This window comes from Echiichthys vipera (assembly GCF_963691815.1).
Source record: "Echiichthys vipera genome assembly, chromosome: X".
NCBI lineage: Eukaryota > Metazoa > Chordata > Actinopteri > Perciformes > Trachinidae > Echiichthys > Echiichthys vipera.
In genome coordinates, this window is record NC_139825.1 from 10,490,928 (window position 1) to 10,509,090 (window position 18,163).

Here is an 18,163-nt window from a genome sequence, read left to right on the forward strand (position 1 = left end):
TGGTTGGCTGGTTGTTGAACCGGCCTGGTCGGGGGAGCCGAGTCGAGGTTGAGGGTTGCGTCTAGTTTAAGATACAGAGAAGAAGGAGGGGGAGGAGAGATTACCCTTTCCCTGCCTGTCTGCTGCCTTCTGTCTCTCAGCCTGGCTTCCTGTAGCCAGCTATCATAGGCAGCCCAATTAGCTTTGAAAGGCTCCTTTCTTCTGCCTCTCCTGCATCCGTCATCTTTCTCCTTCTGCCTGAGGTTCACTTTCTGAATTTCTAATTGACTGAGACTAAAACTGCCTGTATTGGGAAAACCGCACTCAGTGGCCCAAAATTTGTAATGGTCATCGCAAGATTCACAGTAGTTTTGTTCATGTACTGTAGATTTGGGCTTCGTCGCGTTTGCTTTGAGCTGACCTCTTCTCGCTTAGTTTAGGTCTGTCTAGAGTCGCACTGGTGTGTCAATTATGTGATTTATTGCTCCTCTTAAGATGCTGTTTCTATGTTTTACTGGTAGTAAGTTTAGGCCTAGCTTACCTTGGTTATGCTAAGCTCGTGTTTAGTGATATTTGAAATCAATTGAACCGTTAACTCTTTAGCTTTAATGCTAGCAAGTTTAGCCCTAGCTATATTGGTAATGCTAAGCTAGGCTATGGCAATACCCACAGTTTAATTTGATATACTAGGTTTTTTTCTCACTGCTAATTAGCTTAGCATTAGCTCTGCTAATTATGCTAAGCTAGTCTACGGTAACATCCAAAGTCTTATTTGATATGCTATTGTTGTTAGCTCAATGCTTATTAGCTTATCCTTAGCTATGCTAATTATGCTAAGCTAGTCTAAAGTAATATCCAAAGTCTAATTTGATATGCTAGTGTTTTTAGTTCAATGCTAATTAGCTAAGCATTAGCTATGCTAGTTATGCTAAGCTAGGCTATGGCAATAGCTGCAATCAATCGTAAATGCTAACACTTAGCTTAGCCTTTCTCGTAGCTATGCTACTTGGGCCTATAGGTAACTGCTAGGTCCTTTTGAGCTGGTGCTATCTATTGCACTCCCCTCCTGTCTGGCGGTCTTCCAAACATGACGTCTACCAAGAATTTAAACTGCACAATGTTTGATTCAAAATGGCGAACAGGTTTTAAAATGGCGGGCCTCCAAGCCACATCCAATTTTTAAATTTCAATTGTCAGAATGACAACGCCCACAAAACTTAATTTGCTTGATTCACAGTATGTATTTGCACAATTATTTTAGAGGAAGAGCCAGAACGCGCTAAGCCTTGGTTGGGTGACGTCTTTAGACCAAACAAGACATGCCTCAGATATTCCAATTCTGAACATTCTGAACTCTCATCACAAGGTCTCTAACACAGGGTCCACATGCACAAATATGCCATCATACCATCATGAGGCAGGTATTTGCATTATCCATTAAGAAGGTTAGACAGAGGAGACACTGAACTGCATCTGACCTGACAAAACTATGATAATGAATTACAAATATCCAAAATTCCCACAACAAAACCTACTTCCCACCAACGACTGTCACTCTGCGACGGTCGTTGGCACTTGGAGCATAAGGGGTTCTAGTGACATCATCTGCCTTGTGAAAGGTTAAATACCTGGATCTCCACACCAGTTAGTTGAACCAGTCCAAGCCTGGACAGTTGCGTACATGAACTGATGAAGCCTCTTGGATGAGAGGTGAAACGTCTTCCTAGACAAATAACCAAGTCCAGTTTCTTTTGACTGAAATTGCTTTGAGGAGGTTTTTGACTTTGTCCAGTTATCTCTAGCAGCTTATTAACATACAGTACAGTAACACAACATTACCAAAAGCCAAAGCATGTATAATGCCCATAGGAAGGCCCTGTTCCTCTGTCAGTGGCAAAATCAAATTGGTATTGGATCACACCAGCTGCAAAGCCAAATGCAGCATAATATGCTGTAGTGTTTTTCACTCTTTAATACTGCATAATTGTGAATCAATATCAATATTAATATAATATATATATAATGTATAACATTAAACCACAAAGAAAGTAAAATACTGTAAAAATGTTTCCATGCAGTGTTATTAAAGGTTAAAGTCACAACACCTTTGACCAAAGATCAATGTTGTGTTTTTTCATGTAGGACATCTTTCCCTAACCTTAAACCTGAATCGACTGATCTTTTGGTCACTTGGGGGAAAGCAGGAACAAGCTGTAGACATAATACTGACAGATTATTTTTTCTTTTAAAAAAAACATTTGGTATGGCTAATATATTAGCTCTGCATCTACTTATGAGTGAAATATCTGCTTCTTAACCTGTTTAATGCTACAATAAGTTCCTTATAGTTTCCAGATTTGTCTACATGCTGAGCCTTTTCACCGAAAACTACCTACTGTAGATAAGGCTGTAAAACCAAAAACTGAGCTGAAAGACAGTCAAAATCTCTCAAGAGCTGAATGGAACTACAGAGTCACATGGAAAATAATCCCACTATGAGTGCCTCCTTTCATGTTAAACAGCCATCCACTGCAATGATAAAAAATAGGGATTATATCATTCTAACACTCATCCATGCCTTCATCACCTCCAGACTCGACTACTGCAACAGCATCCTTTGTGGCCTCCCCTCTACTGCATTTCAAAAACTACAATATATACAAAACTTGAGCGCCCGCCTGCTCACTCCCCCTTCAGGGCACACATCACTCCCATTCTCCATGAACTTCACAAGCTTCCCATACAACAGTGTCTCAACTTAAAGATCCTCCTCACACATACAAAGCCCTCAACAACCTTGCACTTTCATACCTGACTGATCTCCTCCATCACCACTCCCCCACTTGCTGTTTCTGCTCTGCTGACGCCACTCTTCTCACCCCCATCACCAAAACCAAATCGCAACCTGGGGGGACCGAGCCTTTGCCATCGCCCCCCCTACCCTCTGAAACTCCCTGCCCCTCGTCATCCGGAACTCAGAAACACTCCTGTCATTCAAGAGTCAACTTGAATCCCATCTCTTCAGAATAACCTACAACAACAAAAATTCACCATCTTCCATCCCTCCCACCCCTTTTTCTATTAATGTGATGTTCTTTTGTTCTAGTGTTGTTTAACGTGACTCCTGTTTGAGTGTCTATTTTTGTAAGTGTCTTTGAGTACTGAGAAAAGCGGTATATAAAATTGGATATTATTGTTATTATTATTAAACCAAGCAGCTGTCGTGTTCAAATTCTGTGTGCCAGAACAGTTGTGTGGGATTAAAACAACGTACTTTGACATATTCTCATGCTGTTTTTTTGCCCTATTTGGGATATTTGGTCCTCATAATGATAGCGGTACAAAAACATACAGAGATTAGGAATATGAATAGAAAAGCAAGCTGCTCAATTTCATTTAGACTTCCTGTCCGTTAACCTGTTCTGCAGATGTGCTGGGGTCCGTTTCACAAAGCAGGTTTAGTGAAAACTCTGTTAACCCTGAAATGAGGGAAACTCTGAGTTTTCCGTTTCACAAAGGGAGGTAACTCAAACCAGAGACAGAGGGGTAACTCTAGCCTGTTTCACAAAGAGAGGTAACTTAACCTCTCGGTCAGTTACCATGGTAACATGCTCTCTGAAACTAACCTGGTCGGGACCAGGTTTTTCTCAGAAAACCTTGAGTTTCTCTCTGTCTCCGCCCTCTTTCACCCACACACGGTATTTGATTTCCTCATTCATTCAGTCAGCGGGCGAGTTTTGGCGTAGTATAGTTCTGTCGTCAGTTTTTTAGGAAAATCATTGCAAAAATCAGACATTAGAAGTTATATTAGGTGGAAACTATTTCACTACCATGGCATGTCCTTTTGATAAAGATCCCGTGGATGAAGGTGCAGCATTACTGCGCAGATAATTAAATATTTGTCTGGAGATGATTATCAAACTATTGATTATAGATGTTCTTGCATTTCCAGGCAATTCTCTTTTTGAGCGGTACCGTTTCATATCCCAGCAGATATTGTGTGTTGCGCTGCTTTTTTTTGCAAAAGGGAGTTTTTTTATACAACGTATAAAAATCATTCAGTAGGCCTACATTATAAGTTATATTAGGTGGTGACTTTTTCACTACCATGGCATGTCCTTTTGATTGCGCTGCGTTTTTTTGCAAATGGGTGTTTTTTATACAACATATAAAACAGCCACTTACGGTAATTTTTACTTTACAATGTAAAACATGCTAAAAATGAGGCGTCACCATGAGATTGTGCCGATGTTTTACCTGTTTGAACAATGTTTTTATGTTTCATCTTAAGCTGCTGCCAAGTGCGCTTCTCCCCCGTGTGAAGCACCTAAATGAAATAAATTAATAGGCTACCACTCAAGCAGTTCCCACTGTGATATTACTGTGATTGCAACAGGACTACATTTAAACTTACGCACTGACCCAAGCAGCAATGTCCTCCAGCGGTGTTACACTTTCGGCGAAAAACATGCTCAAACTCTCCGTATGAGCGCATTAATATTTACAGTTCCAGTTGTAGCGTAGCCCTCCCCTTCCCCGTTGCTATGGTGATTCGTCAAATCAGGGCTCCATTGATGCTGTCTTTTTTTAATTAGCTTAACTCTAGGTCAAACTACTCTGAGTTGATCAACCTAACGCAAATCTGCTGTTCTGGAACTGAAAACTCAGAGTTTCCTATCTCAGAGTAGATCAACTCAGAGTTCTGGGTTAGACTCAGAGTTTGTTGAACCTGCTTTGTGAAACGGACCCCTGGTAACAGGGAGGAGAAAACCTCATCAACAGTCCACAGACATTAAGTGGATGTTACTGGTGGAGCAGGGACATCCAATGGCAGCTTGCAGTGCTGCAGCTGCCTCAGACACAAGATCCTCTCTTTGACATTGATGCCGTCGGGCTGATTTAAAACTTCTGTGACTCAGGTTGGATAAAAACAATCGCAAACTAAACATATTCTCTACCTTGACGTGATCAAAATGATTTTTATGAAACTTCACTAATCACTAATCTGTGTGTGTGTGTGTGGGTGTGTGTCTTTGAATATCTGTCAAAGTCTGAGAACCATTGACTGTTATCAGAAATCTGATGCAGCCCTGGCTGTCTCTGTTATCTACGGGCTGTGTCAGCCACTTGGGGTTTATGGGCTGACAGTGTTGTAACGTAGATATCCAGACAACAGGACTGAGGGTGTTTCCCTCGGGAGATAAGGGCGCTTGATGAGTCACTGCGTTGCAGCTTGGCAGGGGCCAGTTGCCCGCTATGCAAGGCGTCTGGCTGTAAATCGTTATTTATCTATAAAGTTTAGAAATTGAATCAAAACGTAACCGTCATGCACAAATAAAACAACTTCTTTTCAGCCTTGTATTTGCAAGATATAGATATACTTATATTTACTGTGAAAGGACATTATATCTTATAATAAATGCTTTTTTGAAGTGCGTTTGTATGAGGTACTTCTCCATAGTCAGTGTGTTACCTAAAATAGATGATGGTTAACACATGCTGCCAGTCTGGAGAAACGGACAGGAGTACAGACAGACGCTGCTATGGAGAGAGCAGCATCTGCAGCAAAACATACTTTAGTCACCTTAAAAAAAAGTCCCACTTAAAAGAAATCTACATTATTTGAACTGTGGGCAATATCTGCCCTGTGATAGTCAGGCCTCCTGTCCAGGTAGTACTCCACTTTGTGCCCATTGTCAGCTAGGATTGACTCCAGCTGACTGGGATAAGGGACAAAAGATAGTGGATGGATGGATGGATGGATGGATGGATGTACATTATATTTATATTTTTTTTATATATTTTCACTGCTTTACCTTTGGCACTACATTTTCTCAACATATTCCTAAGCATAAGGTCAACTCTGCTGCCTTACGCTTGTTTGTATTAGCCAGCTGTTTAGTCATACTTTCAATAGTTTACGGTATAAACAAATACCAGAAAATAAAAATGAGTGATTATAACAGCGATGATGAAATGCTGGTAATTGTGGAGACAAGAGGATTCTTTTGGCAGCCAGAGTTACAGAAGAAGAACTTCTACAGGAGTCAGGAGACAGATGAAAGAGAGAGAGGAAATTTCTGTGTAAACCGGAGGACAGAGCTGTCTGACAGCAAGGTAAAGCTGTGAAAATATTCTAAATATAGTGTACATTTAAAGTGAATTGGATTTTTTTCGGTTTGCCTTTTATAGGTAGCTAAAATACATTGTAAGTGCTGCTCCTGTCCACAGCATTGCTTTGTTTCTGTGCCGGTACCCGCTTCTCCAAACGGCGTGAAGGCCGTTATCTACAGCAGGTAATAAACTGAATATGGGTAAGTATCTTTCACAAACATACTTCAAAATAGTAAAGGCAAGGTAAATTGATTTATATAGCACCATAAGTACAAGCAGATTTCATAGTGTTTTACAGAAAGAAAAAAAAAGAATAACTTCCTAAAAAGACAACAAAATGATCATACAATACAGGACAATGAAATCGCTAATAATCAAGAATGATAGAATAAGCAGATAAAGGGTTAAGATTAGAGAGTTAAGATCACCTTTATGTTGGGTTATGGGAAAGCTGCAGTAAACATAAGTGTTTTAGGCCTGATTTAAAGGAGCTTGTTCAGGGAGATTGTTCCACAGGCGTGGAGCATACAAACTGAACGCTGCTTCAGCTTTTTTAGTTCTGACCCTGGGAACACAGAGTAAGCCTGTCCCTGAAGACCTGAGGAGTCTGGGAGCTTCAGATCGAACAAGCAGCTCAGTGATGTATTTTGGACCCAGACCATTCAGTACCTTGTAGGCCAGTGACAGAATTTTGAAATCTATCATTTTACATACAAGGAGCCAGTGCAAAGATTTAAGGACAAGTGTGATGTGGTCCATTTTCTTGGTGTTGGTCATGACTCTGGCTGCAGCATTCTGATTGATTTTTAGCTAACACCTGTAAAGAGGCCATTACAATAATCCAACCTATAGAAAATATATGCATGAACAAGTTTTTCTGTGTCTTGTTTGGACAGAAATCCCTTGATTCTTGAGATGTTTTTTTATATGGTAATAGGCAGATTTGGTAATGTTTTTTATATGGCTGTTAGAATTCAGATCCGAGCCCATAACTACACCCAGGTTTCTGGCTTTCTCTGTGGTTTTTAGTGTGATTGAGTCTAGTTGAGCACTCATCTCTAGCTTTGCATTATTGGGACCAAAGACAATATTTTCTGTCTCATTTGCATTGTGCTGGAGGAAGTTCTGGGTTATCCACTCATTGATTTGTTTGACACTCTGACTCAGTGAGTGTAGGGGACTAAGGTCATGTGGTTGTTCTGATATACAGTTACCAAGGGAGACAAAGTAATCCTGATTTTCAAGTAGGATTGAACCAGTCCAGCACAGAACCAGAGAGTCCCACCCACTTCTCCAGTCTGGCAAGCAGTACCAAGACTGATGCTTTTGATGCATCACTGTTTCGATGTACTGTATGTCGTTGAGGAAGATTGTTTTGAATCATAAAGGAGTGTAGTTGATGGTAGACTACCCTTTCAATGATCTTTGCCAGAAATGCTGAATTTGAAATAGGCCTATAGCTGCTCATCACTGAGGAATCCAGATTAGGATTCTTCAGCTTGTGGGCAGCAGATCAAGACAGCAGGTACTGGACTTTAACTGCTTAACAGTTTCAGTGAGAGACGCACAGTCTAAAGGTCCAAAGGGTTGTAGAGTCATTAGTGAATATGGAGGCATAAGTGACATAGCCATGTTCCCTGAGGTAAAGCTACACATTGTTTGTCTTATCTTTAGAATTTTATCAGTGATGAATCTGCAAAGTCATTGTACGACTTGCTGGACAGGAGCTCAGGAGGGACCGATGACGAGGGATTTGTCAGTCTGTCGACAATGGCAATAAGGTGCACAAATTATTATTTTAGTTGATAACGTCTGAGAAAAAGGACTGCCTTGCCTCTTTCAATTCCTTATTGTAGGTACAAAGACTGTCTTTGTAGATGTCGTAGTGAACCTGTAGTTTAGATTTGGCCTGCCTGAAATTTTTTCCGTGAGATCTCACTGCTGTGGCATTTCTCAATGATGACTTTTTTCTTCCAGATAAGACCTATGTCTTTAGTGGTGCAATGGCATCCGTCATAACATTGGAGCTAAAACCATCCACAAGGTCATCAACAGAGGCCAATGGCAGGGTTGGTGATGGTTTAAAGGCCTGCATGAACAGTATGCCAATATTTTTCACGGATACAGTGCCTTTTGATCACCTCTGGTTCTTTTCTTCTACTGCTGGCAGAGATGGTTGTTTTAAAAAATACACAGTGGTGATCGGAAAGGGCAACATCAGTCACCATAGCATCAGAAATGTTGAGACCCTTGGAAATAATCAGATCCAGTATATGCCCCTTATGGTGGGTTGGTACTGTTACATGTTGATTAAGTTCAAAGTTGTCCAGAATGTATTGGAGCTGTTTTGCACGCCTATCCTCTGCATTATCTATGTAAATATTGAAATCACTAACTAAGACAACACAATTGAAATCAATGCATACAATGGACAGCAATTTGTCAATCTCATCAAAGAACTGTGCATCATATTTTGGTAGTCTGTAAATAGTTAAAAGTATTGTTCGCTGAGGGGCACTCAGCTGAGCAGCTACATATTCAAAAGAGTTAAAGTTTCCACAAGACATTTTCTTGCATTGTAGAGTCTCCTTGAATAAGATGGCAACACCGCCTCCTTTTCTATGTATTCTAAATTCATTCATAAAAATAAAACCAGGAGGTGCTGATTCAATCAAAACTGTGTCACTATTATTGATGCTTAACCATGTTTCTGTTAAGAAGATAAAATCAAGATTGTGCTTAGTAATAAAATCATTTATTAAAAATAACTTGCCTACTAGTGATCTAATGTTCAACAGTGCCATACTTGTGTGTGTGTGTGTTAAAAGCATGATTTGCAACAGCTGGCAGAGGTCTGCAGTCTATCAGCCGCGGGTTGTCCACAGACTCCACTACGCAATGCACTTTTGGGGCGATGGTATATACTGGAAATATGGACAGAAATATCCAATACAGAGGTTATTGGTCTAGCTGATATTCTGACAGGAATAGTTGTGGGAGTGAAACAAGTATCAGGTGGATTTGCTTTTGGGGGTGGACAGTAGGGGGCGCTGATACTGTGAACTGTGGGAGATGAGGACAGTCAGGTGGAGAAGGTGTTGCAGGAGTGCAGTGTGAGCTCTATATTACGGACCAGTGGGTGGGCTCCTGCTAAATCTAGATGGTCCTGTTTAAAGAGATCTGGGGCCTCATGTATCAATGTTGCGTACGCCATTTTCCACGTCAACGTTCAGATGTATCAAAAGTGAAATGACCGTGGAAATGTGCGGTGCGCCACGCAAACTTCATGGCTGTCGTACGCACGTTTCTACAGCTATTGTCTCGTTGGCGAATGTTGAGATCAACCTGCAGTCACCTCCCCGGGTCCGTTGATCGGAGGATAGAAGGAGAGATCTTGAGACGATGGCTTGAGATCACACCAATATCTTTATTGGAGCACTTTGCAAAGCGGAGACAAGTTCTGATACTGAACTCAAACCAGGTCATACATCAGAAGAGTCTATTGTTGTCTAGGGGTAGCGGCTTTAAATACCCTTCTGTCGATGGTAACGCCTTAAAGGTAAAAAAGGCGGCAATGGGCGTTATTCTGCCCGGCAACACATTATAACACTAACAGCTGAGTGAAGGAAATTAGTGCATGTCCCTATATGGCTATCTAGAGAGAACAGATGTGTCTGTGTTTGCACCACACGAAAATATTAGTTAATGAGTATGTGTGTGTGTGCCTAAAATGAGGAAATGAGCATTCCTCTGTTCTTTAGGATCATAACGAGGTGATGTGTGAGAGAGCACGAGATCACTATCATCCTCTCTTTTCTGTGAGGCTCTGTGATGCAAGTTATTATCTGCTCAACCAGCCAGGACTAGTCTCATTCCAGGGGTTTATGTACCATGACCCCACTGTGCACCAACTTCAGTTTAGCCATTTCTAGAAAACAATTCATCCTCAGTGTAATGTGCGCATCAGAAACACATTAATGGACAATTAACACACACGTGTTTGCAATTATATGGATGGATATAAAAGCATGCGCAAAATGATGAAAAAATGGCATTAACAATGGCAGCCTTGGCCTTGTTAGAAGACATTGCAAATGGTAATATCAGACGCGAGAGGGTGTTTAGAGATCGGGAAGATCTGTTGGCAAATGATGACAACTGGCTCATGAGTCGTTTCAGATTGCTGAGGCCAGTGTTACCGGAGCTGTGCGCGGAGCTGTGCGCGGAGCTGCGGCCAGCCCTAGAACGACACACAGCCAGGAGCCAGGGGTTGTCCGTTTCCACACAGGTGCTGACCACTCTGGGGTTTCTGGCAACGGGAGCCTTCCAGCGGGAACTGGCCGACCGGTCAGGAGTGTGCCAGTCCACTCTGAGCCGAGCCATGCCCGCTGTGTGGGCCGGCATCATAAGAATGTCATCTAGGTACATCAAATTCCCATACAATGCTGTTGAACAGGCCAACAATAAAGCGCAATTTGCAGCAAGAGCCGGTTTCCCTAATGTAATCGGCGCTTTTGACTGCACACATGTTTCTATAAAAGCGCCGTCACAGGATGAATTTGTTTTTGTGAACAGGAAACATTTTCATTCAATAAACGTTCAAATTATATGCGATGCGCAAATGCAGCTCACCAACATCTTGGCAAGGTGGCCTGGTTCAAAGCATGACTCGTTCATTCTTACCAATAGCATGGTTGGTAACAGGTTGGAGGATGGCACGGTGCGCGATGGGTAGCTTCTCAGGGAGTAAATCATTTATTCTTTTAATTGCGCCCCGAATTTAAACCAGCACAATGCCTGTTTGGGCACGTGCATTCATATGTGTATTTGTTTTTTCCCTGGTGAAAAAAAGTGGCAGTGCTATCTAAGCCTTTTGTCTCCTTGTGTTCAGTATTTGTCTCAAACGCGTGCGTAAAGTTGGAAATGTCACTGCAGTAGCCACGGCGCACCTCTGCAGTCATTAATATAAGTGTGATCAGTCTTGTCAATCCTTGTAATGAAGTTGTTTTGTCCTGTTTGTTTTCCCAAGAACAGTAGTGTGATTATTTATATTATCTAAATATCTCTTTAGAAAAGTGACTTAATCAAGTGGTGCATGAACAAAGGAAATTAAATCGTTCACATGTTGTATTCTTCCTTCATTTGACTCCAGGGGACAGTGGTTACCCCCTGAGAACGTGGCTGTTGACCCCTCTCACTAACCCCGGCACCGACCAAGAGGGGAGATACAACGACCGCCATTCCCGAACTCGGGCAGTGGTGGAGAGGGCAATTGGTCTAATGAAGGGGCGCTGGCGCTGTTTAGACAGGTCGGGCGGGGTGCTGCTGTACACACCTGAGAAGGTGTGCCGCATCGTGCTGGCATGTGGTGTCCTGCACAACTTGGCACAACGCCATGCCATACCACTGCCAGACCACATCCCCCCACCAGAAGAACCGGATGCCGGACCTGTTAATCTCGACCCACCCCGCAAAGCGATACGGGCCCGGCAGCGTCTGATATCAACGATGTAAAGAGGCAAGGACACAATTTACTTTTTAAGTGCATTTATTGCTTGACAAATATCCCCAAGTGCATTTACAATTTGGTCAAGACGATCACTGACGCCACGGATTGCGCACACTATTTCCTCCTGGGATTCCAGCACAGCTTGCGAAAGGACACGGCCAGTCGAGCGGACGTCAGCAGCTGGCGTGGAGTCGGGGGCGCGTGGTGCTGGAGGTGCCGGTAGAGTCGCCGGGGCGCGTGGTGCTGGAGGAGCCAGTGGAGACGCCAGGGCACACTGTGCAGAGGGAGGAGCCCTCCCCTGGTTCATCGTCTATTGATTGAGAAATAATAATAAAAAAATTAAGTAATTAAACATGAGTCAATGTGTTTATATCCTGCCAACTTAACGCACGAGTGAGCAGCCTATTGTACGACCAATATAATGACATTTCTGAGTTTAACACATTTACCTTGAGGATGATCTGTGTCACCTTCATGGGCCCCCACAACTCCGCATAGAGCCGTGTCCCCCACAATAGCCGCCACTCTCTGGTCAAAGGGGGTCAGTTCCTCCCCTCCTGTCCCCCCGCCCGTTGCGGTGATACTTCGGTGATACTGCCTTACACACAGACTCCCACTCGAATTTATTTTTCTTCGAGTTAATCCCCGAAGAGAGGCTACAAAATAACACCTCTCTTCGGGTCTCCACTTCATTTAATAAAACTTCGAGCTCAGACTCGTTAAAGTTACTCTTCTTACCTCTACTCATTGTTTAAATCTGATGGTGCAGAGAGGGAATCCCAGGTGCAGGCCCTATTTAAATTGATTTGATATTTAAATGTGGGTGTGGACAGGGAGGAGTTTAGCACTACATGTGCGCTCAATTCCACGTTGATTGGGATGTACAAAGTAAAAGTGCTTGGATCCATGCTTACGCACACTTTGATGCATCTGAATTTTTTTGTGCGTATGCCACATTCTGGATTCTAGCGTACGCCATGTTTTAGTAAGAAAGCCATGCAAGTCTTAGTACATGAGGCCCCTGGTCTGTTCAGAAGGGTGGTAAAGTTATCAGTGTAGGTGAGGCCAGTGTTGTTGCAATATCCTTTGTGCCATACATGAAGCTGCTGGAGTCGGCTAAAGTTAATATCACCAAAAGTTGGGGGAGGGAGGAGTCCAGATATGATTCACTGTTTGTTCATATGCAAGATGTTGTCAATAAGGTGAATATATTCGTCCCCTAGTTTTGTTGACTGTTGTAGCCTGAAGTCATTCATTCCTCCCAGATGAGCCACGACAGTACAGTCAGAGGGTTAAGCGTGCAGCAGCTGTGGGATGATGTCATCTAAATTGTTAGTGTTTGCACCTGGCTGACATGAGTAATAGCACTTGTTGACTCGGACATTGCGGACCATAGATGAACCCACCAACAAGACGGGAAACCTGTCAAAGCTAGAGTCCAGCTCACTCCAAAACTAAACTGAAAACCCATCTGTTCAAAACTGCCTTTTCCTCTTGATATCATTTGCACTGTGTTGTTATTTTAACCTGATTTGATAATTTTGTTTACTCATTTTTATTATCGTTTTTGTTGCGCTGTTTTAGAAAATGTACGGCGCCTATAAATAAAATGTATTATTATTGTTGTTGTTGTTGTTTTTAGTTTGTGACACCGGCCTATCAGAAGTGACGGAGGGCAGAGGTTCCAACCTGCGCTCTCCCCCGCTCAGGTGAAGACAACTATCACATCCTGGTGGGGAGTTGGGTGGAGCCATGGTAGAAGAGGATGAAGGCTGATGGAAGAAGGGAAAAGGCTTTGGCAGAAAGGTGTGCTGTTTGTTTACAGTTAGCCCTAGCTAGTTTGCAGATGTGGTGTCAGCAGCTGATGTAACGTTAGTTTCAACACTTACATGTGAGTACTCTAATCGGAGACCACAGCGTTCGAACTCAGTCAGGAAATGAAAGCAGGGCCTTCAGAGGATGGGAAACTTACTGGCATGGGCCTAGATGAGGTAACTTGGTAATCGGTAAGCCAGGTGGTTAACAGCTGGTTGATGTTTCCCACACTGTCAGACAAGCTCTTGCTGAGATTGCTTTAACCCCAGATCTGTTGGAAATGGTTTATCAGCCAATAAAAGATCAACTTTTAAAATAATAAGTGGGGGTATAATTATTATAGTTGGGGTATAATTAAAAAAATAGCCAAAAACTTGGTTTAAAAGAAATATTCTCGGATCCGAAACTAACGGAGAATCGGGATGACACAAATGTGCATCAAAATAGCTGAACTATCCCTTTAATTTTTTTTTACTATCAGCAAACTAAATTTACCATTAACAAATACACCACTTAAATGGACAATTATATTACTAGAAATATTTTTGCATATAAACAGCACATTTTTTTAGTGGAGCTAGCAGTGTGGCTCCTGGAGCGGCAATGTCGGTCTGCTGTGGTTTGAAGTGAAATATCTCAATATTGGATTGACATGAAATTTAGTTCAAACATTAATAGTTCCCTTAAAATGCATTGAAATAACTTTGGTGATCCTATTTTAATAATTTGATCAATGCCTTGGTTCATGATGAAATACCTAATAGGATTACCATCACTCTCAACTGTTCTTTGTGTTTAGTTCTAATTAGCAAATGTTAGCATGCTAACATGTTAAACTAAAATGGTGGATATGTTAAATGTAAAAACCTACTAAACATCAGTATTTTAGCATTGTCCTGGTGAGCATGTTAGCTGCTACCGGTAGACTCTGTCACAGTCTGCCCTTTCTTCATCTCATTCCCTCACCTCCATCCACTCACCTGCCTGCCAGCCTGTCACTCCCCCCTTTTCAGCTCAACTCTCCTCATCTGTTGCACTCAGCTGCCTCTGATCACCAATTAACGAAGTATATAGACTCTCCTCACCAACAATCTTCCAGATTGTTCTCAGCTCTCATGCGAGACGCTCCAGCAGTTTCTGGACTGCCTAGATGGTTTCTACCCTGCCTGCCCTTGACCATCCTGTCCTGTCGTCTTCCTAGATATCACCTCTGCCTTATGTCCCGACCTTTGTCCGGTCCCCCCTGGTTTCCGTCTGCCTCTCACCTGAGCAGTTTGGTGAGTCCCTGCAACGGCTCCTCGACTCCCTGCCTGGCCTCAACTCTCCTTTTGCCTGTCTCTCTTTGTTGATAAAGTTCATTACCAACTAAACCTGCCTGATTGTCTGCTGCTATTGGGTCCTCACTATACCTGTTACAGACTCTAAGTTTGGCAACATTTGATGAAAAATGTTGAATATGGAACATGATGAATATGAGGTCGAAATAATACTTATGGGAACATTTAGGCATGATCAGGGGCACTGTAATTAGCAAGGGTTGTGTCAGGAAGGGCATCTGGTGTTAAACCTATGTCAAATCAAATATGCGGATTACAGAAACAGATTTCCATACCGGATTGGTCGGGCCAGGGTTAACAATCACTAGATGGAAATGGATCGCTGTGGCAGCCGAAAGAATGAAAAGATACAAACACGCCATGAACACTGTACAATGTCAGCCTGTATCAGGTGTAAATACGTACATGTTTGCAGAAATATGTCCTCAGCCATCCACATTTGTGTTTGATAGTGCCGATTTTCTCATCACTGTGCCTGTTGGATTTATTGTAACGTTTCACCACTCGTTACACTGTGGAGTCACACTTCCAAAGACATAAAAAGACAATTTGTCATGAAACATCCCTTGTTCCACAGAACGCAGACAGGAAGGAGATTTCAGTGTCTTTTCAATTCTGATGCAATGTCTTATTTGTTACAAGTCTATCGCAGCCTTTGGAGAGTCTCTCTCTTTTCTTATTTCTTTTCAAGGGGAATGGACATCTGATATGGACTGAAATTAATTATTTTTCAAGGAGCTGACAGTATGTGTGTGTTGTGTTGTGTTCCCTATGGAAGTAGGTGTGCGCCGTTAGAAACAATTCCCTTGTGATTCCCTTATGCCTGCTGTTTGATTTTCTTGTTTTGTGCTCTTTCATCCTCCCTTCTCTGGTACATGGTGTGTACGCCATTCTTCCCACCTCATCTCTGTTTGTTCCGATAATGAGCATCGAGGCGCACATGGCCTGCCCGCAGAGAGAGCAACAGAGAGCAAAAAAGAGTCAGGAGCAGGGAGAGAACACTCTGTTTCATAGGAGACTCCTTATGTTCCACTTTTTACCATAGTGGCCTGTTTGTGTAAGACAATCTCACTCCAACACCTCGCCTCTGATACCTGGTTTATCTTAAACAATGCAGAGTAGGTATCCCCAAATGTCCTTATGTGTTCATTATTTTAATGGCCGTATGTGTGCCTGAGTGTCTGTGATTTTCCAACTATGGGAGAAGCTGATTCCATGGCCTCTAATCTGTCAGCTCAGCAAGGTTGCTATGGGAACGACGGAGTGCCAACAGAAGTAATGAAGATGCTCTGAATTGTTGCAGGGTGACCTTGAAAAAGCAGTAGTGGCCTTGTAGTGTAGATGCATAAGGTGCAATGTTACATACACAGTCAGTTATTATGAAAGGTGGAAGTTGCTGCTCCGAGCCATTCAACCCACAAGGCACTGACACACAGTTTCTCTCTTGCTTGACAAGTCACCGAGTTCACACACTTGAGGTACTTTAAAATTCTTCCGAGACAAGATAACTCTTCTGTTCATTTCAGTCATAACCAGCAGATGCTTTCTTTAAGTATGCAAGATCCTCCTTCCATCCCGATTTGAGTCCATATTTTACACACAGTCAAGATTACTGCAGACCACCAGAGTGCTGCTATGAATATTCAGCTTTTAATCAGAGGCTGATCAAGTGTCATGGAAGCCAGGTGGAGGCTCTTTCTGGAAAATATGTGCCATTAACTGATCAAGTAAAGCAGCAGTAAATGCACAATAGCATGCTGTCGTGTGTGTGTGTGTGTGTGTGTGTGTGTGTGTGTGTGTGTGTGTGTGTGTGTGTGTGTGTGTGTGTGTGTGTGTGTGTGTGTGTGTGTGTGTGTGTGTGTGTGTGTGTGTGTGTAATGAGGAATTCAGGTCAGATGGAGTGTAGACCTACTTTGAGAGATTCCTGTTTGTTTGGTAATGTCATGCAACCACCATTTAACACTGATCGCACCTCGTCATTGTCTTGTTAAGATTGACTACTATGACCCTGTGTGTGCATGCACCCGCTACCTCCACACCAATCACCCACCCTTAGGGCGTACTCACACTGTCCTTCCGTACCGCGACCCAGGCTTTAAGGTACTTGCCCCCCCCCCCCCCCCCCCCGCACCCCAGCCCCGTTTGTACTCACACTGCCAGGGCCGGCCAATGCTTCTTGCTGTCCATACGACATCACGCCATAACACGTCACATGCGTTGATCACGTGTGTGTGGCTTTGTTTACAAATCTTTCCACAGACCTCAGAGTTTTTGTGCGTCTTGTCGACTGTTTTTGAATATTTTCATCCGACCAAATCTTCAGTAAACACTCCACCTCCGCATCACATCAACGTGAACCTTTCACCGCCATTGTTGTTGTTGTTAAATGTCCGCGCATGGTCCGTCCTTCTATTTACATGTCCGAACAGGCGGACATAACGCTACTGCCGTAGGGCTCGTGCTCGTACACGTGCGCACGCTCGTGCTCGTACATGTGCAAATGGCTCGGCTAAAGCCCACCTCTTTCAAGCGGGCCGTGGACGGCCAGCTGGCCGCAGTTATGCGCGGAACGGGTGCACTCACACTGCTTAAAGGTACTAGGCTTTAGCTGAAAAAACGGTTTTGGCCCCGGCCAGAAGGACAGTGTGAGTACGCCCTTAGTCTCCCTACTGATTGTGCTGCACTCTGTTCACCTTTTTCACTTGTTTACTTGTTTTCAGTGATTAGCCTGCCCCCCAATAAGCTGACGCTCATCACACCTCGCTTTCCAATGGAAATGGGGGAAGTGCTCCGGGTAGGAAGGTCAGGAGAAATGTGATGAAAAGAGAACAAAATAGAGGATGAGGGAGCAAGGAGGTGAGGAAATGAGGAGACGAGAGAAGGAACTGTGAAATCCCATGATGGACTCTGCTCAGCATCCTGAGGATTACAGCAACATCCACAGCCACCATTGCACTGGAAGGGTGCGTCCCTGTGCACACCAGTGCTTGGCAAAATTAAATATCCAGCACTGGAAAGAAAACAGATGCTTACTTTTATAAAATGTGTTTTTGTTTGTATGCTAACAAAGCTTTAGTGGGTTTTATTTATTTGCAGGAATAACAAATAAAATAAATAAAATACTCCAGATCACTCCAATGACCGTCATTGGAGTGACAGTCGTTGGTGGGAAGTTGGTTTTGACTTTGTTAGTGCGCTACTGGGTTACGACAGTCGTTGGCGTCACAGGAGGCCATTTGAACAGTTGTTCTTAGAGGGTCGATTGTTGAATCTCCTGGGAAGGGATGAATGGGCAGCATTGTAAATTGGAGATAAGTGGTTACTTAGACCTCCTCTGTTAAGCAATGTTTTTTCTACTTTTGCATAGAAGGCTTCTTTTACTCCTCTTTATAACCAACTGTCCTTAATT